Source organism: Bombina bombina, chromosome 5 (genome assembly GCF_027579735.1).
Source record: "Bombina bombina isolate aBomBom1 chromosome 5, aBomBom1.pri, whole genome shotgun sequence".
In the NCBI taxonomy this organism is placed as follows: domain Eukaryota; kingdom Metazoa; phylum Chordata; class Amphibia; order Anura; family Bombinatoridae; genus Bombina; species Bombina bombina.
In genome coordinates, this window is record NC_069503.1 from 471,513,700 (window position 1) to 471,539,630 (window position 25,931).

Sequence of the window (25,931 nt, forward strand, 5' to 3'; positions counted from 1 at the left end):
ATTAGGTTAGGCACATTTTTATCTAAACATAGCATCCACTATTTTGCCAACGATCACAGAAAAAAAAGATATAAACTGATCCTGAGAAAATATTTTTGATGTTATTATTGGAGCAGGAAGGATTAGTTTTTGAACATACGAAAGTAATTAGAAAGTTCTCTAATATAGAAGCATGGATCACAATGATAAAAAGTCACCAAATTAAAAAAGGGACCCATATGAGGCCACAATTCTCTCTTCCTTTTCTATACTGTCGCAACCAGGGCCGGCTCAACCATGGGACCAAGTGGGTCCAACGGACCCAGGTAGCACTTGACCAGGGGCAGTACTTCAGTGACTGAGCCAGTCGCTGTCGAACCCAGACCACTCCTGTAATCTGACTCTCAGCAGCATAACCTCATCATGCACAAAGACACAGAACCAGTCAGGAGCAACATTCAAGTTGGGACAATTGCACTTCCTTGCAATGTATTGCACAATTTCTCATAAGCATTGGTTGCATGCAGATAGGCAGGCTTAGTAAAGTCAGCGGCAAGGCTAGCAGGTTGATATGCTAATCAGTAATGTTACTACTAGGGGGGCGCATCATTGGATTCTCAGACCCAGGCAGCAACATACAAACTCTCCTGTACACACACACTTGAAACAACAGTGTAACATATTCCTGTAAATTTAACTTGATTTCACAGTGTTTAAGTAGTGCAGTTTGAATTGTGCCATTAATAATTAATATGTCACAAAAATATTGCACCATATGACAATATGTGTATGTAAAATTGGAATGTTTATTCGTTGATTCCCTTTTATTTCATAGGCTAGTGATTAAATTCTCATCATTCCCAAGATTATTATTACTATACTTTATTTATAAAGTAGCAACGTATTCCGCAGCGCTGTCCATGGGTACAATTAATTTAAATAAAACAATAAAATAAAACTTGTAAGAGACAACACAACATTTTACAAACACATACAGGAGGAATTAAGGGCCCTATTCCCATGGGAACTTACAATCTAGAAGGGTAGGAGGTTGAGAAACAGGAGGTGAGGACAGCAAGATTGAGAAAGATGTTAATGCAGAGTTAGATGAGGTAAATGTTAGGTAAATTAAATGAATTTATTAGAGTTGAGTGGTAGGCTTCTCTGAACACAAAGTCTTCAGGGAGCATTTAAAAGAAGAAAGATTAGGGGAAAGCCTGATATAAAGATGTAAAGAAATCACTAATTTTGCTTTTTCAATTAAATGAAATCAGTCAAGAATATTTTCCAAACAAAGCAATCCTCTTCATCACCTTTTTTACTAGTTAACTATCTCAGTTGGATATCCTCATTTGCATGTGAAATGTGAGTTATATTGACTGTGTTCTATATATATATGGTACATCCTCCATATTCAATTTCCTTTTAAGATAGCCATGAAATAAAACATTTTCAGATATGATATTACCACACAATAACCCACTGGTTTTCAAACCTGTCCTCGGGCCTCCATAACAGGCCAAAGGATATCTGAACTAAAGCACAGGTGAAATAATCAGCTGATTAGTAACCATGGTTATTTTAGCTGCTGTCATCCAAGGTAATCCTGAAACTCTTTTACAGGTAAATTTTTAATTATTTTAACTAGGTAGCTATTAAATAGTTATTAACTATTTAATAGCTATTGTACCTAGTTAAAATAAATACAAATTTGCCTGTAAAATAAAAATAAACCCTAAAATAGCTACAATGTAATTATTAATTATATTGTAGCTATCTTAGAGTTTATTTTATAGGTAAGTATTTAGTTTTAAATAGGAATACTTTAGTTAATAATAGTAATATTATTTAGATTTATTTAAATAATAATTAAGGTAGGGAGGTGTTAGGGTTAGGGTTAGACTTAGGTTTAGGGGTTAATAACTATTATAGTGGCTGCGACGTTGGCGGCGGCAGATTAGGGGTTAATAGATTTAATAGGCTATGTGGGCTATAGCAGTTTAGGGGTTATTACTAGAATCGGTTTATTGCGGTGTGGGCTATGGTGGTTTAGGGGTTAATAATTAGGCTTATTGTGTTGTGGGGGGTTGTCGGTCTAGGGGTTAATACATTTATTATTAGTAGTGAGAGGGGGGATTGCGGATATAGGGGTTTTACGTGTCGGGCTTATTTTTGGGAGGCAGGTTAGACTTTTACGAGAAATTTGATATTTCCTTTACTTTTCTTAGGCGCCGGCAGTTTCTAAAGTGCCATAAGTCACTAGCGACTCCAGAAATTTGTATTTAGGCTTATTTCTGGACATCGCTAGTTTATCAGACTTACGGCACTTTAGGAACTGCCGGCGGGGTATATGTAATACCCCGACGTGCGAGGTGAAATTACGGGCGGCGCAGGTTCCCACGCTTGCGCCGAAACCTTAACCGTATATGGGATCGCGCCGTGATGTTACTTTCAGAAGTGTGACAGCTATTCAAGCATATTGCTAAATAATTCTGTCATTGAAACTTGCAAATACACTGGTAACATACAAACAGTACTTGTACATTCCAATAATTCCATATGTGAGGTCCCTGACAACATTTGAAAGTTATCAGCAAATTTTTGGGGACAAAGAGAAAGCTTTTGATATTATTGATTGGCGTTTTATGCTGTTCTATTGGAGGAGTTTCTGGCTGAGCTGGGTATCTTATATTGTGTTCCAGCTGTGAACTTCTGCAACTTTACTCACCCTTAAATGGACATGAAACACATTTTTCTTTCATGATTCAGATAGAGCAAACAATTTTAAACACCTTTTTAATTTACTTCTCTAATTTCCCATATTCCCTTAGTATCCTTTGTTGAAAATGATACCTAGGTAGTCTCAGGGGCTGGGAGCTAGCTGCTGATTGGTGGCTGCACATATAGGCCTCTTGTCATTGGCCTAAAGATGTGTTCAGCTAGCTCCCAGTAGTGCATTACTGTCCCTACAAGAAAGGATACGTGGGGTGCGATCCGATATACGACGCAGGTTTCGGTGCAAGCGTGGAAACCTGCGTCGCCCGTAATTTCACCTCGCACATCGGGGTATTATATATAGGGCGCCGGCATTTCCTAAGTGCCGTAAGTCGGATAAACTAGCGATGTCCAGAAATAAGCGTAAGTACAAATTTCTGGAGACGCCAGTGACTTACGGCACTTTAGAAACTGCCGGCACCTAAGAAAACAAACTAAAATTTTAAATGTCCCGTAACTGTCTAACACGCCTCCCAAAAATAAGCCCCACACGTATACCCCTATATCCGCAATCCCCCCTCTCACTCCTAATAATAAATGTATTGACCCCTAAACCGCCATAGCCCACACCGCAATAAACCTATTCTATTATTAGCCCCTAAACTGCCATAGCCCACACCGCAATACACCTATTCTAGTATTAACCCCTAAACCGCCATAGCCCACATAGCCTATTAAATCTATTAACCCCTAATCTGCCGCCCCCACTATAATAAAGTTATTAACCCCTAAACCTAAGTCTAACCCTAACCCTAACACCCCCCTAACCTAATTATTATTTAAATAAATCAAAATAATATTACTATTATTAACTAAAATATTCCTATTTAAAACTAAATACTTACCTGTAAAATAAACCCTAAGATAGCTACAATATAATTAATAATTACATTGTAGCTATTTTAGGCAACTTTGTATTTATTTTAACTAGGTACAATAGCTATTAAATAGTTAATAACTATTTAATAGCTACCTAGTTAAAATAATTACAAAATTACCTGTAAAATAAATCCTTACCTAAGTTACAATTAAACCTAACACTACACTATCAATAAATTAATTAAATAAACTATCTACAATTATCTACAATTAAATCAACTAAACTAAATTACAAAAAAAAACAAATACTAAATTACAAAAAAAACACTAAATTACAAAAAATAAAAAAAGATTACAAGAATTTTAAACTAATTACACCTACTCTAAGCCCCCTAAAAAATAACAAAGCCCCCCAAAATAAAAAAATGCCCTACCCTATTCTAAAATAAATATTTTACAGCTCTTTTACCTTACCAGCCCTTAAAAGGGCCTTTTACGGGGCATGCCCCAAAGAAAACAGCTCTTTTGCCTGTAAAAAAACATACAATACCCCCTCCAACATTACAACCCACCACCCACATACCCCTAATCTAACCCAAACCCCCCTTAAAAAACCTAACACTAAGCCCCTGAAGATCTTCCTACCTTGTCTTCACCACGCCGGGTATCACCGATCCGTCCAGAAGAGGGTCCGAAGTCTTCATCCTATCCGGCAAGAAGAGGTCCAGAAGAGGGTCCGTAGTCTTCATCCTATCCGGCAAGAAGAGGAGATCCGGACCGGCAAACATCTTCATCCAAGTGGCATCTTCTATCTTCTTCCATCCGGCGCGGAGCGGGACCATCTTGAACCAGCTGACGCGGATCCATCCTCTTCTAACGACGTCCTAAGTCCGAATGAAGGTTCCATTAAATGACGTCATCCAAGATGGCGTCCCTCGAATTCCGATTGGCTGATAGGAATTAAGGTAGGAAAAATCTGATTGGCTGATTGAATCAGCCAATCAGATTCAAGTTCAATCCGATTGGCTGATCCAATCAGCCAATCAGATTGAGCATGCATTCTATTGGCTGATCGGAACAGCCAATAGAATGCAAGCTCAATCTGATCTCCACCGTACACTGAATAGTTAATTCAAGGTACGCGATTAAAGATGGCGTCCCTTGAATTCCTATTGGCTGATTTGATTCTTCCAATTTAAATCAGCCAATAGGATGAAAGCTACTCAAATCCTATTGGCTGTTTAAATTAGCCAATAGGATGAGAGTAAGTGAAATTTTATTGGCTATTCAAATAAGCCAATAGAATTTCACTTGCTCTCATGCTATTGGCTAATTTAAATAGCCAATAGGTTTTGAGTAGCTTTCATCCTATTGGTTGATTTGAATTGGAAGAATCAAATCAGCCAATAGGAATTCAATGGATGCCTTCTTTAATCGCTGTTTAAATTAGCCAATAGGATGAGAGTAAGTGAAATTTTATTGGCTATTCAAATCAGCCAATAGAATTTCACTTGCTCCATTGCTATTGGCTAATTTAAATAGCCAATAGGATTTGAGTAGCTTTCATCCTATTGGCTGATTTGAATTGGAAGAATCAAATCAGCCAATAGGAATTCAATGGACGCCATCTTTAATCGTGTACCTTGAATTCACTATTTAGTGTACGGCGGAGATCGTACGAAGAGGATCCTCCACGCTCCATGGCTCCACGGTCGCCGGTCTTCAGCTCCAAGGTCGCCGGTCTTCAGCTCCGCGATCTTCAGTCTTCAGCTTCGCTCTGTGCAGGATGTTCCTGGAAGAAGATGAGGTTGCGCTTGGAAGAAAACTTCACCGCCTGGAACAGGACCTTCTCGCCGGACTTCAGGAACCATGAGTACCAACCTGGGGGTTAGACTTAGGATTTTTTAAAGGGTTTTTTGGGGGGAATTGTTTTATTTAGATTAGGGATGGGCAGAAAAAGAGCTAAATGCCCTTTTGTCAGGGTTTTTTCCCTGTTGTGTTTGCCATGTGCTGCTGGCAGCCATTTTACTCACCTCTCTTCCTGACTTGGTGCATTGTGGGGGATGCTGCTCATTGCCTGCACTTCTTTTTATGGCCAGACTGTTGTGCATCATCCATGTGAGTCAGGATGCGGTCTCAGAATTGTGATGTCATCACTTATTATTTAAAGGGCCTCTGTTCAGTATGCTTTGCCCTTGCGTTGTCTCAGACCTTCCAGGATGGATGAACAGGATCACTGCTTGGATCAATTTGCACTAGTCCTGCAAACCCTGCTGACTCGCACTGCACATTTGGACCAAAGTGTCCCGCAAGTTATGGCTGCTCCTGTTTCCGGTTCTGCACCTCTACCTTAGCGATATGGAGGCAATCCTATTCAGTGCAGAGGGTTTTTGAACCAGGTGGGCATTTACTTTCAGATGTTACCTCAGGCGTTTCCCTCTGACAGAGCTAAGGTGGGATTTCTCATCTATTACTCTCTGACACAGCTCTTGCCTGGGCTAATCCCTTGTGGGAGACTAATAAACCTGTGATTTCAAATTACCCTGAATTTGTGGCCTCCTTTCGAAGGGTATTTGATGTTCCGGCTCGCTCCTCCTCTGCTGCTAAACGAATCATGTCCATTCAGCAAGGTACAAGATCTGTTGCTCAGTATGCTATTGAGTTCCGTACACTTGCCGCAGAGGTAGGTTGGAACAATGAAGCCCTTGTTGCTGCCTTCTTTCATGGGCTCTCTGATGCGATCAAAGACGAAGTTGCTGCCAGAGATTTACCAGAGGATTTCGAGGCATTGGTGTCTTTTTTGATCCTAATTGACATCAGACTCAGAGAGAGGCCCTCTTTCAAGGAGCGCTTGCAGAAGCCTCCTGTTCCATTGTCTCCTACGTGTTCGTTCCCATCCATGCCTCCATCTCCTCCCATGCCTCCTGGTCCCGAGTCACCAGGTACTTCTGAGCCGATGCAGCTGGGATTCACATGTCTCTCCGCGGCGGAGAGGGCCTTTAGGAGGAGGGAGGGGCTCTGCCTCTATTGTGGGTTACAGGGCCACCTTTTGAAGTCTTGTCCTACACGGCCGGGAAACTCTCACAGCTAAGGTCCTGTTGGGGGCAGACCTTGAGTGGTTTATCCTCGTCCCCGGAACCACTTAAGGAGAAACCTTTGGTCACGGTTGTCCTTTCCTGGGTGGACTCCTCTATAGTCACTCAGGCTCTTGTTGACTCCGGTGCTGCGGGATATTTCATTGACAGTGCTTTTGTATCAAAGCACTCCATTCCTGTTTTGCCTCGGTCGTTCCGCTTGCTATTGAGGCCATTGATGGTAGACCCCTTCAGCCCGCACTCGTTACTCACGAAACTGCTCCGTTGTCCATGGCTGTTGGGTCTCTCCATTTTGAAACCCTCCAGTTCCAGGTGATAAACTCTCCGCATTTTCCGGTTGTTCTGGGTTATCCCTGGCTCCAAAAGCACAATCCCAGTCTCGACTGGCGCAGGTCCGAAATTTTGTCGTGGTCCCTGCAATGTATTTCCACTTGTCTTCAGAAACCAGTTAAAGTCTTGTGCACTTCTTCGGTATCTCAATTGCCAGAGGAGTACCGAGTGTTCCTAGATGTGTTTGACAAGGTGCGTGCCGGTACATTGCCTCCTCACCGGTCTTACGATTGTGCCATAGACCTGCAACCCGGAGCCATTCCTCATCGGGGCTGGGTGTACCCTCTGTCTGTTGCAGAGAATTGTGCTATGGAGGAGTATGTTGCAGATGCTCTGTCGCGGGGGATCATCCACAAATCCTGCTCTCCTGCAGGGGCTGGCTTCTTCTTTGTGAAGAAAAAGGGTGGCGAGTTAAGACCATGTATCGATTATAGGGGGCTTATTACGGAACTCTTTGACCGCCTCAAGGGAGCTACGGTCTTTACTAAACTTGATTTGAGAGGAGCGTTCAATCTCGTTAGGATTAAGGAGGGCCACGAATGAAAAACAGCATTTAACACCAGGAGCGGGCATTATGAGTATCTTGTAATGCCCTTTGGTCTATGTAATGCTCCTGCTGTTTTCCAGGAATTTATTAATTATGTCCTACGAGATATGTTGCAACAGTGTGTTGTGGTGTACTTAGACGACATCCTCATACACTCACCCACACTTGAGGCTCATCGTTCTGATGTTACACGGGTACTTCAGAGACTACGTGAGAATGGCCTGTTTTGTAAACTCGAGAAATGTGAGTTCCATCAGACTCAAGTAACCTTCCTAGGTTATGTTATCTCCATTGCAGGGTTCTCCATGGATCCTGACATGTTATCTGCAGTTCTGCAGTGGCCTTGCCCAGTTCGTATTCGGTCTATTAAACGTTTTTTGATTAATTACTATAGAAAGTTTATTAAAAACTTTTCTTCCTTGGTCAAACCTATTACAGACATGACCCGTAAAGAGAATGATCCACTCCATTGGTCACCTACTGCCATTAAGGCCTTTGATAGTCTTAAGACTGCCTTTCATTCTTGAGGTCAATGCATCTGAGACTGGAGTAGGTGCCCTCTTGTCTCAACGTCCTACGCCTGACGGTTCTTTGCATCCGTGTGGTTTCTTCTCTAGGAAATTGTCTCCAGCAGAGTGCAATTATGAAATTGGCGACAGGGAATAACTGGCTATAATTTTGGCACTTAAGGAATGGAGGCATATTCTCGAGGGTACTAGCCTGCCAGTGCTCATTCTTACTGACCACAAGAATTTAACTTATCTATCTGAAGCAAAACGTTTGTCGCCCCGACAGGCCAGATGGGCGCTATTTTTGTCTCGGTTTAATTATGTGGTCTCCTACCTGCCTGGTAGTAAGAATGTTAGGGCTGATGCCCTCTCTCGACAATTTTCGCCTCTGTCCAAGGAGGAGTCTGTACCTACTCCTGTTATACCTCCTGACCATATTTTAGCTACCATACATACTAATTTGACTTCTCCCTTGGGGGAGGAGATCCTGGCTGCACAAACCAATTCACCTCCTGAGAAACCTAGTGGTAAGTGTTTTGTTCCTGAGAATCTTCGAACTAAACTTTTGCACACTTACCACTATCCTAAAGCCGCAGGTCACCCAGGCAAGAACCAAATGATTTGGTCTGTCACTCGACAATTCTGGTGGCCAGGTCTTCGTTCTGATGTTGCTGAGTATGTTGCCTCCTGCTCAGTTTGTGCACAGAATAAGACTCCTCGACGTCTTCCTGTGGGTCTTCTTCAACCTATTGCTAATGGTGAGCGTCCTTGGACACATCTTTCCATGGACTTCATTGTCGAGCTCCCTGTTTCCAATGGCAATACTGTTATCCTTATGGTGGTTGATCGTTTTTCTAAAATGTCACATTGCATTCCCTTGATGAAGCTGCCTACCGCTCAGGAGCTTGCTTCAATTTTTGCCCGGGAGGTCTTTCGTTTACATGGGTTACCCAAGGAGATAGTGTCGGACCGGGGTAGCCAGTTTGTCTCCAGATTTTAGCGTTCCTTTTGTGCTCTAATGGGGATCCAGCTTTCCTTCTCCTTGGCATATCACCCTCAATCCAATGGGGCTGCGGAACAGTCTAATCAAGCTCTGGAACAGTTCCTCCATTGCTATGTCTCAGATCACCACAATAATTGGTCTTAACTGTTACCTTGGGCAGAGTTTGCTCGTAATAGTGCTATTAATGCTTCCTCCAAGTTATCCCCGTTCATGGTGAATTATGGGTGTTACGGTTACCCTTAGTCTCGCTGAGAGATGGACCGCTTAGTAGCCTGGATCCCTATTGCTAAAGAGGGGAGAAGCTGCTTTCCATAGTATTCTATATGAGTCTCGCAAATATAGAATAATCTCCCTTAGCTGCAGTACAGCTAGGATACCCTTCTGCCCACAAAAACGAGTCAACGCTGCGATTGAGGGTCAAACAAGAACTCAGGACTGGGATGCCCAGCCTGCTTTTTATTAAGGTTACATGCACACAGGGCACTCCCAGGGGGAGAGGGGGGGAAGCACAAAATCCCCCATCACACATTTAGATAGAGAGCACTGTCCTTTGACAGGCCACAATAGGATTACAGTACTTAAGATAACAAGTTTACAAGTTCATCTTATCAATTAGCAGTCTGGCTCCAGAGGTGATTAGACAATAGTTTCTAAAAGCTGAAAAAAAAAGAGTTAACTCTTTATGAAATGATACTTGTTACGGTTTTCTTGGAGCCCTTCTTAGGCGCTGGCTTGCTGGTTCAGGCATTGCTGCTGGGAAATAAGCTCTTCAGAACAAAATAACTAATGCTTCTGTAACAGTGCTCCCTTTCTGTGGAACACTCTGGCAGACACGGTCTGACCCCTTTTCGGGGCAGACTAAGGCTGTCCAGACCGCTGGTTATGCGGGGCTGAGGTCGGTTTGTCTGGACAACCCGTCGGCGTTGCCATTCTGTTTCCCAGGTCTGTAAGTAATGGTGAAATTGAAGGGTTGCAACGATAAGCTCCAACGTAATAGCCTGCCGTTATCTCCAGAGACCCGGTTCAGCCACACCAACGGGTTATGGTCGGTGACCAGAGTGAACTCCTGACCATATAAATAGGGAGTCAATTTCTTTAATGCCCACACCAAAGCCAAACACTCCTTTTCGACCGCTGCATAGCTGACTTCGCGGGGCAGGAGCTTCCGGCTGATGTAGGCAACTGGATGCTCCCCTCCATCTTCGCCTACTTGGCTGAGGACGGCTCCCAGCCCAAACATGGAAGCATCTGTATGGACGATAAAACGTTTGTTAAGGGCTGGGGCCGCCAAGACAGGAGCGTTAATTAGAGCATTTTTGAGAGCCTGGAAAGCCGTTTCACAGTGGGGAGACCACAGGACCTGTCGAGGTAAGTTCTTCTTGGTCAAGTCAGTCAGGGGTTTGGCAAGTGTGCTGTAGTCTGGTACGAACCGTCTATAGTACCCTGCCGTGCCCAGGAAGGCTAGGACCTGAGTCTTAGTGATGGGGGTGGGCCAATTGGCGACAGCTTCTATTTTGGCCGGCTCTGGTCGCTGCTTTCCACACCCCACCCGGTGACCCAGGTACTGTACCTCGGCCATCCCAAAGTGGCATTTTTCTGGCTTCAGAGTCAGGCCAGCAGCCCGGATCTGATCCAGAACCATTCCCACATGAGCTAAGTGGTCCTCCCAGGACTCACTGTGGATCGCTATGTCGTCCAGGTAGGCGCAAGCAAAACTCTGGAAGCCATCCAGGAGCCTATCCACCAAGCGCTGGAATGTAGCTGGGGCATTCTTCATCCCAAACGGCATTACCCTAAACTGATATAAGCCGAATGGAGTGACGAATGCCGACTTGGGGATAGCCTCCGGGGCCAGGGGAATCTGCCAGTAACCTTTGCAGAGGTCAATAGTGGTCAGGTAATTTCCCCTGGCTATACGATCGAGTAGCTCGTCTACCCTGGGCATAGGGTAAGCGTCCGTCACGGTCTTTTCATTGAGCCTCCGATAGTCTATGCAGAACCGGGTGGTCCCATCTTTCTTGGGCACCAAGACAACTGGGGAGGCCCAGGGACTATCGGAGGGCTCAATTACCCTGAGCTGGAGCATCTCATCGATCTCCTTCTTCATTCCTGTCCTAACTGCTTCGGGGATTCGGTACGGAGCCTGGCGCAAGGGAGCTTGTCCCGGAGTATCTACCTGGTGGGTGGTTAAAGTAGTGTACCCTGGCTTCGGGGAGAAGGTGAGGTGTTTGGACTGGAGGAGTTGGTTGAGCTGCTCCCTTTCAGTGGGGCTAAGTCGGTCCCCTATCTGAACCTGCGCCACTATACCTGTGGGGAGGCTCTTTTCTAATAGGTCTGGAATGGGTAAACTGTCGGGGTCTTCCTGAGGGGAACAACATACGGCCGTCACGTTCTCTGGTCGCTCAAAATATTCCTTGAGCATGTTTACATGGAATGTCTTTCTAAGATTGTTGTCGTGGCAGCTAGCTATCACATAAGTGGTGTCTCCCCTTTTCTCTACGATCTGGTAGGGACCCTGCCAGGACGCCTGCAATTTGTCTGTCTTCACCGGCTTAAGTACTAACACCTTTTGTCCTATGGTGAAGATTCTCTTTCGGGCCCCCCGATCGTACCATACTTTCTGTCTTCTCTGGGCCAACTGGAGATTAGCCCGCACGGATTTGGCTAATTGCTCCATTCGGTCCCTGAGTTCCAGCACGTATGGCACAATTGGGACACCGTCAGCCTCCATCTCTCCCTCCCAGTGCTCCCGGATCAGGTTTAGGGGTCCCCGTACCTTTCTTCCGTAGAGCAACTCGAAGGGAGAGAACCCTGTCGTTTCCTGGGGCACCTCCCGATAAGCAAATAGGAGGTGCGGCAGGAAGCGTTCCCAGTCTCGGTATTCCTGAGTGAACGTCTTGAGCATTTGCTTGAGGGTCCCATTGAACCTCTCACACAGCCCGTTCGTCTGGGGGTGGTATGGGGAGCTCAGGAGGGACTTAATTTTGCAAACCTGCCAGAGTTGTTGGGTCAATTCAGCCGTAAATTGGGTGCCTCGGTCGGATAGGATTTCTTTTGGAAATCCTACCCGGGAGAACACCTGTACTAGTGCATTCGCTACCGTATCCGCTTGTATGTTGGATAGGGCGACAGCCTCTGGGTACCTGGTAGCGTAGTCCACTACGGTAAGAATGTATCGCTTACCGGAGGGACTAGGGGTAGCCAGTGGTCCCACTAGGTCAATAGCAACCCGGCTGAAGGGTTCCTCTACAATGGGCATATTTACTAGCTGGGCTTTAGGGTGATCGCCTCGCCTTCCTACTCGTTGACACACATCGCAGGTGTTACAGTAAATTCTAACGTCAGCGTGCACCCCTGGCCAAAAGAACGTGTGAGTAATGCGGTGTAGGGTACGGGTAACGGCTAGGTGGCCTGCTAAGGGGATGTCGTGGCCTATTTTGAGGATTTCTTGACGGTATTTGTGGGGCACTACCAGCTGTCGCCTACGCTGTCCCCTTTTCTCTGTCCAGCGGTATAGTTTCCCTTTTTCCCATAAGAATGTTTCGTTATCTGCCCCGCCCCCTCCGGTCTCTGCTCGTTCCCGGTACTTTTGTAAGGTCGGGTCAGTCTTAGACTCTGCCTCGAAAGCATCTGGGGTGTCCCAGGGTATGGGGCCTAACCTGTCAGGCAAGGTCGGGGTAGGTCTTACCTGTGTCTCCCGCACTGGTGAGAGCTCTCGCTCCGTCCGGGCTTGGGCCCGTGTAGTCACTGGGTCCGCCTCGTTGTTGCATACTGGAGCATAGGCAGAAGTCATGGGGCCCAAATCGTTGCCCAGTAGTACTTCGGCAGGTAAATTATCCATTAGGCCCACGTTCACAGCCCCCTTTCCCGCTCCCCAATCAAGATGCACTTTAGCTGTTGGAATTTTGTACACATCCCCCCCCGCCACTCTAATGGCCACAGTCTGTCCGGATCGCTTGTGCTCTGGCACCAAATGACTCTGTACCAGCGTGATAGTAGCCCCTGTGTCTCGCAATCCCTCGGTAGATCGCCCCTCGAGCCATACCCTCTGCCGATGGTGCTGGCGGTTATCTGAGGCAGCATATACAGGGTCTGCCTCGTGAAGCGGCCCCACATATCCCTCCATAGGGGCCTCTTGGTTAACACAGAGGGCCCGGGCCGGACGATAGGACCCAGAGGGGTAATTGTAATTCCTGGGTGTCTGGTGCGTATTAAGGGGGCAGCTAGCCATGAAATGCCCTGGTTGCTTGCATCGGTGGCAAGTCGGTCTGGGACGCTCAGAGCTGTTATTGGGTGGTCCTGAGTGTCGGACGGGCCCTGTGGGCACCGGGGCTCGGAATTCAGCACGAGGGGGTGCACGGTAAACCTCTCTGGGTTCGACCCGTGCTGGAGCTCGGTAGTTCATGGGTTCGTGAAGACGGGAGTCATAATGTTCATCGGCCAATTTGGCTGCTTCTTCTAAGGTAGAAGGCCGCCTGTCTCGCAGCCATTCCTTCCCTTGCTGTTCCATGCCATTATAAAAATGTTCTAAGAGAAACAATTGTAAAATTTCCTCCCCAGTCACCGCTTTACTTCCGCTCAGCCAGTGATTTGCCGCTCTCCGCATTCGGTGCGCCCATTCCATATGGGTATCGTTAGGCTTCTTTTCCGTGCCCCGAAACTGTCGGCGATACGTGTCCGGAGTTACAGCGTACCGTCGCAACAGTGTCTCCTTAACTAGCTCATACTGTGTCACTTCCTTAGCACCCAGAGTACGAAAGGCTTCCAGGGCTCGCCCGGATAGTTTCCCAGACAATATCGTGGGCCACTCTCTGTTGGGAATCTGGTGCAGGGCACATTGCCTTTCGAAGTCCGCCAAATATTCATCAATCCCTGTCTCGCTCTCTAGGAAGGGTCGAAATGCCGCATAGGGTATCTTGGGCCTCCCAGCATTTTCGACAGGGATGATTACCTGCGGGGCTTCAGCATTGCGGTGTGCGTTCGCTAGGTTGAGTTCGTGGGCTCGAGTCTCTCGTATATCCTCGTCCGCCTCCGCCATCAACTGCTGTACCAATTCCATGGAGGGGTTCGGCCCGTATAATGAGAGCCTTTCCCGAACAATCCTGGTTTTTTCGTCACTAATCGTGGTCGGTGTTTCCGCCATTGTGAAGCTCTGATCCAGTTCGGTCAATTCTGCGATCAGCTCTCTCCTCGGCCGGTTGCTGGCGTACCCCCCTCTGCTTTCAAGTAAATCTTTTAGGGTTGTACGCTTCAATTTTTCGTAAGCGCTCTCCATCCGTTCTGTACCTCTCCTAGGAAATCCAGGAAAATCCCGCCGCTGCCGCCAAATGTTACGGTTACCCTTAGTCTCGCTGAGAGATGGACCGCTTAGTAGCCTGGATCCCTATTGCTAAAGAGGGGAGAAGCTGCTTTCCATAGTATTCTATATGAGTCTCGCAAATATAGAATAATCTCCCTTAGCTGCAGTACAGCTAGGATACCCTTCTGCCCACAAAAACGAGTCAACGCTGCGATTGAGGGTCAAACAAGAACTCAGGACTGGGATGCCCAGCCTGCTTTTTATTAAGGTTACATGCACACAGGGCACTCCCAGGGGGAGAGGGGGGGAAGCACAAAATCCCCCATCACACATTTAGATAGAGAGCACTGTCCTTTGACAGGCCACAATAGGATTACAGTACTTAAGATAACAAGTTTACAAGTTCATCTTATCAATTAGCAGTCTGGCTCCAGAGGTGATTAGACAATAGTTTCTAAAAGCTGAAAAAAAAAGAGTTAACTCTTTATGAAATGATACTTGTTACGGTTTTCTTGGAGCCCTTCTTAGGCGCTGGCTTGCTGGTTCAGGCATTGCTGCTGGGAAATAAGCTCTTCAGAACAAAATAACTAATGCTTCTGTAACAATGGGTTTCAACCATCCTTGTTGCCTGATTCATTCATGTCTCAGGGTATTTCGGCTTTGGAGGAGCATCTCCGGCAACTCCGTTCCACGTGGGTGCGGATTAAGGATTGCCTTCATCGTTCTATGCAGCACCAAAAGTTCCAGGCTGATCGTAGGGTTCTCCCAGCACCTTCATACTAGGTTGGTGAGAGAGTTTGGCTGTCCTCCTGAAACTTGAACCTTCGTGTGCCTTCCAATAAATTGGCTCCCCGTTATGTTGGTCCTTTTCGAATACTCCGACGGGTTAATCCTGTGGCTTACGCTCTTGACCTTCCTCCTGCTATGCGCATCTCCAATGTTTTTCATGTCTCCCTCTTGAAACCATTGGTTTGTAATTGGTTTACTACTGTGTTGCCTCGTCCCCATCCTATACTTGTTGACAACCATGAGGAGTATGAGGTCAGCAGCATTATTGACTCTCGTATGTCCAGGGGCCGTGTACAGTATTTGGTTCACTGGAGGGGCTACGGTCCAGAGGAGCGTTCTTGGGTTCCCTCCTCTGATGTTCATGTTCCTGCCCCCCTCCGTGCCTTCCATGCCCGTTTCCCCAATAAGCCTTTTGTCCTTCCTCGGGGGAGGGGTGGTTGAGGGGCGGGTACTGTCAGGGTTTTTTCCCTGTTGTGTTTGCCATGTGCTGCTGGCAGCCATTTTACTCACCTCTCTTCCTGACTTGGTGCATTGTGGGGGATGCTGCTCATTGCCTGCACTTCCTTTTATGGCCAGACTGTTGTGCATCATCTATGTGAGACAGGATGCGGTCTCAATATTGTGATGTCATCACTTATTATTTAAAGGGCCTCTGCTCAATATGCTTTGCCCTTGTGTTGTCTCAGACCAGTTTGTGAGAGCTCCTGTGTTTTACCTGGCTGCCTGACGTCCTTCCTGGTTCCTGATCCCTGGCTTGTTCCTGACTCTGCTGTTTTCCTTGTTCCTGATTCCAGCCCGTCTGACTACTCGCTTTGGCTCCTGACTCGGCTCGTCTGACTACCAGCTCTGGTTTTGACTCCTGGCTTGTTATTTGACTTGTGGACTTTTATTATTTTTTGCTATTAATAAAGGTGTGATTATTTTTGCACTTCTCGTTTCAGTCTGATTCCTGGCACCCTGACACCTTTTAAGGGCAATGTCCAAACAAATGCCTTTTTCAGGGCAATGGGTAGTTTAGGTTTTTTAGTGTTAGGTTCTTTTATTTTGAGGGGTGGGGGGTTTAATGTTAGGTGGAACTTTTTTTGTAAAAGAGCTGATTATCTCGGGGCAATGCCCTGCAAAAAGCCCTTTTAAGGGCTACTGGTAGTTTATTATTAGAGTAGGGGGTGTTTTTATTTTGGGTTTTTTTATTTTCATAGGGATTAGGTTTAATTTTGTTACATTTGGTAATTAGATTTTTTTATTTTCTGTAATTTTAACTTTTTTTTATTTTTTGTAACTTTAGAATATATTAGTTTAAGTAATTTGGGTTTATTTAATGGGGTGTTAGGTTAGGGGTTGTTAGGTTACGGGGTGTTAGGTTAGGGGTTGTTAGGTTAGTGTACTGTACTTGTAGGGGTTTGGCGGTTTAGGGGTTAATAGGGTAAATAGGTTTATTGCGATGTATGGGTTTTGCAGTTTAGGGGTTAATAGGGTAATTAGTTTTATTGCGATGTGGGGGTTTTGCAGTTTAGGGGTTAATAGGGTAATTAGGTGTATTGCGATGTGGGGTTTTTGCGGTTTAGGGGTTAATAAGGTAATTAGGTTTATTGCAATGTGGGGGATTTTGCAGTTTAGGGGTTAATAGGGTAATAAGGTTTATTGCGATGTGGGGGTTTTGCGGTTTAGGGATTAATAGGGTAATTAGGTTTATTGCGATGTGGGAGTTAATAGGGTAATTAGGTTTATTGCGATGTGGGGGTTTTGCAGTTTAGGGGTTAATAATATATTTAAGATAGTAGTCCTTTAAAATTATAGTATTGCTACACCTGTAGCTTAAATAGTTATATAAAAGAAGATTTACAAAATAGTTTGTTTTTACATCTATAGTTTAAAAAATTAATTAGACTGCCCTCTGGGCAGGCTTATCGACTAGTCTGAATCATAAAAGCAACATTTTTTTTCCGTCCCTTTAAAGGGACATTTTTCTTTTTTATTCAGACAGAGCAAACAATTTTAAACAACTTTCCAGTTTACTTCTATTATCAAATTTGCTAGTTGAACAAACAGGGTGAACCAATCACAAGGGGCAAATATTTACAGCCACCAATCACTAGCTAGCTCTTAGTAGTGCATTGCTGCTTCTGAGCCTACCGAGGCATACTTTTCAACAAAAGATACCAAAAGAAGGAAGCAAAATAGTTAACAGAAGTAAATGGCAACGTTGTAAAACATTGTATGCTCTATCTGAATAATTAAAGAAATGTTTTAGGTTTCTTGTCCCTTTAACAAAACAAGTGTATCCTTTGTCCCTCTGCTGTTTACTTTCTGTAATGAGCCTTTAGGAGCTAAAGTGCATCTAATTCTATAGAAAAGCTTATTATGTATTTTTGTATACAAAAAATAACCATTAAAGCCTATATATATATATATATATATATATATATATATATATATATATATTAATATATCATTTGTAAACTTTTCTAACAGATTAAATATACCCCATGACATTAAAATCACTATCTTGTGTATGTATGAGTGAGTTTGTGTGTGTGTGTGTATGTATATATGTGTCATGATTCCGATCATTGCCGTGTCACCACGGCTCCGGATTTGTCTGTTCTCCTCTGTAGTGTCACATTGCCTAGTAACGTGATGTGGTCTCTCGACCCGCTCCGATGACGTCAGACAGGTCTTTAAATTGCTGGCAGGACTGTGCCTCGGCATCCGTTTGTTGGATTGTCTTCCTGCTTTCTGGCTCTTTGCGGTACCTGTGAGTTTTCTCTCAACCTGCCTAAAGCTATCCTGACCTTTGCCTTGTCTGACCATTCTTTCAGATTGCCCTCAAACCTGTCTAAAGTGACTTTAACCTCTGCCTTGCCTGACCACTCATACATTATCCTCTGCCTACTTTAAAGTGATACTGGCCTCTGCTTTGCCTGACCACTCTAATGGATTATCCTCTGCCTGCTTTAAAGTGATAATGACCTCTGTTTCGCCTGACCACTCTAATGGATTATCCTCTGTCTGCCTTAAAGTTACAAGTACTTTGCTTTGCCAACTACTCAGCCTGTCTTCCAGAATCAGTATTCAGTTTTCCCGTGGTCCTGCATCTTTTGTGAGTACACTGTTCTTTATCTCCTGCATTATTGCTTTTCTTTTCCTGAGTGGGTCACGTTCTAGATTTTCCTCAGTGTGCTAGTGTGTGTGATATATATTCACTCTAGCAATTGGGCCTAGTCCTGGACGGATTTTATACAGCTGACAGAAAAAACGGGCCATAAACATGGACCCCGCTGAGCTATCCAGAGCCGTGACCCACCAGAGACAATTGTTGGGATCCCATGCAGCACATTTACAATCCCTAGACTCCAAATTAGACCAAATTGCTGCTTTATTACAAACTTTGGTTACCCCAATGCATTCCAACCCTACCTCACTGGCTTCTTCCAGTTCCAGTTCTACCATCCCAGCTGTCCTTCCGGAAGGGCACATCAGCCCCAGGATACCCCTTCCTGACAAATATGATGGCAATCCTGAGGAATGTCATGGTTTTTTGAATCAGTGCCCCCTTAATTTTCGTAACAGCTCTGCGCTGTTTACTACCCCTTGTTCTAGGATCACTTTTCTAATATTAAAGGTATCCCCTTTATTGGAAAAAAATGATCCTATTCTTCAAGATGTGGATTCTTTCCTTTCCATATTATCCTCTTTTTTTGACAAGCCTGGGAGATTCTCTGCTGCTGAGGCCGGCTTGTAAGATCTCAGTCAGGGGACCCTTTCTGTGGCTCAGTATGTTATCGAGTTCTGCACTCTAGCTGCCGAGACCTCTTGGAATCAGGGAGCCCTAAGAGCAGCATTTTGTAAGGGACTCTCTGAACATTTTAAGGATGGACTTGTGTTTCAGGATCTCCCAGAGTCCCTTGAAGATCTAATCAACCTCTGTATCAGGCTTGACACTAGGTATAGCGAATGCCAACAAGAAAAAGACAGAACTTGCAAACCTTTATCCCGGACTTCATTCCGCCTAGCACCGCGTTTCTCCCCCTCAGTGTTCACTTCTTCCTCCACTTCAGAACAAGCAGAACCTATGGAAGTTGGAACCATAAAATTAACAGAGACTGAATGCCTGAGAAGATGAACACTCGGTTTTTGCTTATATTGTGGCCTTAAGGGTCACTTATTGAGGGAATGCCCCACAAGGCCAGTAAAATCCAGGGCTTAACTCCTGTTCGAGGGACTGAGTTAAGCCAGATAGAATTATCTTCCCTCAACAACAAACTCTTTGTACCCGTGACTCTTCACCTAGGAGATTGCAAGATCTATTCCCAAGGCCTTATTGATTTCGGTGCAGGAGGAGTTTTCATTGATTAAACCTTTGTGTCCTCTCACAAGATACCTCTTCGTTCCAAGGGTTATTCGGTCAAGGACTCCACTGTCAGCAGTGATCCGTTGGGTTCTGGACTCATTCAGTCTTCCAACAAGTCTTTAAGGTCTCTGTTGGTGTACTCCACTACAAACTAATTAGTTTTGATGTCATTCCGACTCCTCAATTTTCCATAATCTTGGGCCTCCCCTGGCTCCAGTTACAAAACCCAACGTTTTACTGGGCTCAAGGCAAACTTACTTCCTGGGGTTCTACATTTTTTCACAATTGTTTACTCAATCTTGCCAAACATCCAGTCACTATAGCACTTGCCCTGGAAACACCTGATTCCTTACCAACATCCTATCAGGATTTTCTTGATGTGTTTTGCAAGAAAGAGGTGGAACGCCTCCCTCCTCACTCTACATTTGAATGCGCAAAGGGGATGAATGGAAGACGGCTTTTAATACTCGCTTCGGGCATTATGAATACCTGGTCATGCCTTTTGGGCTTTGCAACACTCCCGCAGTATTCCAACACTTTGTGAATGAAATATTCTGAGACTATTTGAACATCTTTGTAATCATCTACCTTGATGATATCCTCATCTTTTCTCAAACTTATCAAGACCATGTATCCCATGTCAGGAAGGTACTTCAATGTCTTAGAGATAATCAACTCTTTGCCAAAATAGAAAAATGTTCTTTCCATCAGGATACAGTTCCCTTCCTGAGATACATAATTTCAAAGACAGGTTTTAAAATGGATCCTACTAAATTATCGGCCATTATCGAATGGCCTAGATCTACCTCCCTTAGAGCTCTCCAATGTTTCCTGGGTTTCTCTAGTTATTACAGGAAGTTTATCAAAGGTTTTGCTACCATTGCTGCACTCCTTACTTCCTTGACAAGAAAAGGACAGAATTGCAAAGAGTGGTCCTCGGATTCCATTCATGCTTTTGAAACTCTTAAAGTGGCCTTTTCTTCTGCTCCAATCCTTCGTCATTCTGATCCTGAACTTCAGTTCATCCTGGAAGTGAATGCCTCCTCAGTAGCCGCAGGAGCAGTCCTTTCTCAACGCATCCCTGAGTCCGGTAAAATTCATCCAGTGGGATTTTTCTCCAAGAAGTTCAACTCGTCTGAATTAAACTATGACATTGGAAACAAAGAATTGTTGGCTATCAAAATGGCCTTGGACGAATGGAGGCATTGGTTGGAGGGTACTAATCAGCCTTTCTCGATCCTAACTGATCACAAGAACCTTCTCTACCTCCAAACAGCCAAATGCCCGAATTCTCGTCAGGCTCGGGGGTCATTGTATTTTTCACACTTTCATTATGTTATTTCCTACATTCCTGGTACCAAAAATCTAAAAATAAGCTAAAAATAAAACCCACCCAATAAACCCTTAAAAAAAAACACTAACCACCGAAGATTCACTTACAGTTTTTGAAGACCCAACATCCATCCTCAACGAAGCGGCAGAAGTCCTCAGAGTAGCGGCAGAAGTCTTCATCCAAGCGGGTTGAAGTCTTCATCCAACCCAGCTTCACTGAGGACTTCTGCTGCTTCGTTGAGGATGGATGTTGGGTCTTCAAAAACTGTAAGTGGATCTTCGGGGGTTAGTGTTAGGTTTTTTTAAGGGTTTATTGGGTGGGTTTTATTTTTAGCTTAGGGTTTGGGCGGAAAAAGAGCTAAATGCCCTTTTAAGGACAATGCCCATACAAATGCTCTTTTCAGGGCAATGGGGAGCTTAGGTTTTTTTAGTTAGGATTTTATTTAGGGGGGTTGGTTGTGTGGGTGGTGGGGTTTTTTTGTTTGTTTTTTTAAAACATTTTTTATTGAGGAAAAAAGAAAAAGTTTACAGGCATTGAATTGGGCTACAATTTCCATAATTACAGATTTCGTAATAACATCATAAAACTCAGATGGGAGATACACAATAATAGAACCTACTGTATAGGTATTACCTGTATGATGTAGCAATAGATAACAAAGTCTAATCCTCAGTTTTCTATCTCCATAACATAGGTACAGTTATTCTTGGACCTTCAACATATATATTATATAGAGTAGCAGGAGGGCTACATTAAAATAGGCCACTTTTGGACCTTTAATATGCCAATGAAACATAGCAGTTCTGAGTATAACATATACTTCTAAATTGTAAAATAAATATGAAAAAGACACATCTTATAAATATGAAGTATCAACTATGAGAGACAGAATATATGGGGAACAAATATAAGAAGAGGGGGTTACCAGCAATTGTAACTAATAATAAACCTCTAAACAATTGCTTAAGATGGGCTAAGAACTAGATAGGTGCTCCTAGGGGAGTATACAATTATAAAAGTATGTCAATGACACTTACAGAATAGCAGGAGTCATTCCTATAAACATATCATATTTGAATATTTGGGCAAAATTCAGTAAGAAAAATATTAGCTATCCTCTATAGGGGACTAGCATGAAGTGACCAGAGTAGAAAAAAGGGCTTAACCGTGAGTGGGACTATAGGTATAGAATATTTGGATATATGTTGCAGCCTGAGAGGGTAATCACATATGTTTTACGTGGGATTTAAGTAGTAAAGCCTATGATTTTAAAATATGTTTGACAGTAACTACCTTATACAGGAAGAGGAACTAGATTTTAAAAGAGAGAGGCCATCGTCTTCTGGAATAACATGATCAAGCTATACCAGGAAGCTCTCTATTCATTTGTGGATATTGTATTTAACCCATATTAGTAGAACTATTATTGTATTATAACCATATACATTTATCCCACAGTTTTATGCATCACCTCCACCTATGAGACTGAAAAAACACAGATAAGATTCAGCAATGGGTGTTGTCCCTGATAAGCATTTCTCATGTGTAAAATTTGCACTGTTCGCATAAAATCCTTAACCCCTTTCCTAAACATAGTTTATCGTATCCAGAAGGTTAAATGATAGCATCCGACTAAAAAGTGATCATTAATCATTTGTCCATCATATGTGTATAATCATGGTCTAGGGATCTTACCCTTAACATCGGACATATATATCACTCATAAATGTCCCCGTAGGAGCTTAAAAATGAAACCAACTCCAACCTTTATTGGCATCCATGGAAATAGGAGCTTGGGCAGCTGTGCTAGGAATAGATTCCAACTCTGAAAATCTCTATCGGGCCCCGACCTCCTCTGGTCTGTGACCACATGGGACATTCAAAATTGGCTGCGGATCCCCGCAAACTTAACAGGCTTTCTGCACAGTCCTAAGTGGTTGACCGCATCACTCCACACATAGGACTAGACTAGGTCACAAACAGATTTGGTCATGGAGTCGGTCAGTATGAGCTTTATGATATTCTGTGGCCTCCGCACTTTCCACCCAGTACTGACCTTTCTCTGTGTCTCCTCCAGGGTCTCTGTGAGGACTGGGGTACAAGCTGCCGTGGTAATAGAAAATTGGTACATGGACAATGATCCACACAGTCCCGTCACCTGAACCGCCATGGTGTCACTCCCCTCTGGATCCTGCCAACTCGTAGCTGCCCCAAGATTGTGATATCCCCTAGGATCCTGGCAAAACAACTCACTGGTAGGTGTTCCCTGGTTTAGGGGTTTCATTGCGTCTGTTATAATGTTGCGCATCTGAAATTCAAAACGATCCAGCAAAGCCTGTAACGCATGTAGGTCTCTTCCATAGCTGGATTCAGTTTCGTTGCTCTCCTTAGAGTAATAATAAGGTAGAAGTTATTTCCATAGAGTTTCATAAGCTGCGTTTCAATGAATCAAGATAGCTCGTAAGTCTGTTACTCCTGACATATCAGGACTCAGGGAGGGTAAATGAGGAGTCAGGTCTATTACTAGGCCTCCGCTGCGTACCCCACTTATTCTGGTCTGCTTGGCTGGATTCAAAGTTAAAAACATATGAGTCCGTTCTTTAGATATTAGTCTACAGGTCAACTGCAATTTAGGGCCTGAATTATATGCTTGAGAAGTGATAGGCAACAGATCCATCAGCTCCAGAATTCAGCCTAAGATACAAGCAGCCATCTTGGTCGGTGTTCGGAACCCGCCCCCCCCGTGGGTGGTGGGTTTTACTGTTGGGGGGTTGTTTGTATTTTTTTTTACAGGTAAAAGAGCTGATTTCTTTGGGGCAATGCCCCGCAAAAGGCCCTTTTAAGGGCCATTGGCAGTTTAGTTTAGGCTAGGGGGGTTTATTTTGGGGGGGCTTTTTTATTTTGATAGGGCTATTAGATTAGGTGTAATTAGTTTAAATATGTGATAATTTCTTTTTTATTTTGTGTAATTTAGTGTTGTTGTTTTTTTAATTTAGTTAATTATATTTAATAAATGTAATTGATTTAATTGTAGTGTAAGATTAGGTGTTAGTGTAACTCAGGTTAGGTTTTATTTTACAGGTAAATTTGTATTTATTTTAGCTAGGTAGTTAGTAAATAGTTAATAACTATTTACTAACTAGTCTACTTAGTTAAAATAAATACAAACTTAGCTGTGAAATAAAAATAAAACCTAAGATAGATACAATGTAATTAGGGTTTATTTTATAGGTAAGTATTTAGTTTTAAATAGGAATTATTTAGTTATTAATAGTAGGTTTTATTTAGATTTATTTTAATTACATTAAAGTTAGTGGGTGTTAGGGTTAGGATTAGATTTAGGGGTTAATAACTTTAGTATAGTGGTGGCAACATTGGGGGCGGAAGATTAGGGGTTAATAAATGTAGGTAGGTGGGGGCGATGTTGGGGGTGGCAGATTAGGGGTTAATAAGTGTAATGTAGGTGGGGCGGCAGATTAGGGGTTAATAAGTGTAGGTAGGTGGCGGCGAGGTTAGAGACGGCAGATTAGGGGTTAATAAGTGTAATGAAGGTGGCGGCGACATTGGGGGTGGAAGATTAGGGGTTAATAAGTGTAGGTAGGTGGCGGCAATGTTAGGGGCGGCAGATTAGGGGTTAATAAGTGTAATGTAGGTGGCGGCAAGGTCGGGGCGGCAGATTAGGCGTTACTAAGTATAATGTAGGTGTCGGCGGTGTCGGGTGTGGCAGATTAGAAGTTAATATGTTTATTATAGTGGCGGCGATGTCTGGAGCGGCAGATTAGGGGTTAATAATTTTATTTTAGTGTTTGCGATGCAGGAGGGCCTCGGTATAGTGGTTAATAGGTAGTTTATGGGTGTTAGTGTACTTTTAGCACTATAGTTATGAGTTTTATGTTACAGCGTTGTAGCATAAAACCCATAACTACTGACTTTAATGTTAAGGTATGGATTTTGATAGTATAGGGTTACCGCTCACTTTTTGGCCTCCCAGGCAAACTCGTAATACCGGCGCTGTGGAAGTCCCATTGAAAAATGACTTTTTGAAAGCTGCGGTAGTTACGTTGTGTTACGGCCAAAAAAGTGTGCGGTGCAGCTAAACCTGAAAGACTCATAATACCAGCAGTAGTGAAAAAGAGCCATAACAATGCTTTTTCACTCATACCGCAAAACTTGTAATCTAGCCGTATGTTACTACCTGCACTGTATGTGCATCCAAGACCCCACATCATTTTCCTTCAGGTTTGCTTCATCCTCTGTCCATTCCTCACCAACCTTGGACCCATATGTCCATGGATTTCATCACTGACCTTCCTCTCTCAGCCGGAAACAATCCTTTTTGGGTTATAGTTGACAGATTCACTAAATCTGCCCATTTTGTTCCTTTATCTTGGTAACCTTCTGCCAGACTCCTTTCCAAACTTTTTATTCAGCATGTTGTGAGATTGCATGGTTTTCAACTTCATATAGTCTCTGACAGAGGGGTAGAGTTTGTTTCCCAGTTTTGGAGATCTCTTTGTAAACAGTTGGGTACCAACATTTCGCTATCTATATCTCATCACCCTCAGTCTAATGGTCAAACTGAGAGGGTCAACCAGTGCTTGGAAACATACCTTAGACACTATGTGGAACATCATCACTCTAATTGGACCCAGTTGTTGCCTCTTATTGAGTTGGCTCATAATGCCCATTACAATGCTTCTCTGAAGACCTCACCCTTTAAAGCAGCTTACGGATTCGAGCATAGAATTTTTCCTCTTACTACCTCTTCCACTGAAGTACCCGCTGCTTATCTTTCTGTCTGAAGACTGTGTCGTAATTGGTAGAGAATCCATCTTCTCCTCTCTAACGCTTCTAAACGATATAAACTCTTTGCTGATTGCAAACAAAAAAAGGCACCCAAGAAATGAGTTGCTGTAATTGTGTTATACAATAAAGTGAGCACAATTGTTTTTATATTCTACTTGCTCCTGTTTATTTTTTATCTTTTTTAAAATACCCCACTTCCTCACTGAGGATTGAATCAAGTTTTCTGACTGCTGGGTATTCAATAAATACTATACTCTGCTGGCTATCTGTCCATTTGCATAGCCTAGATTTTTGTG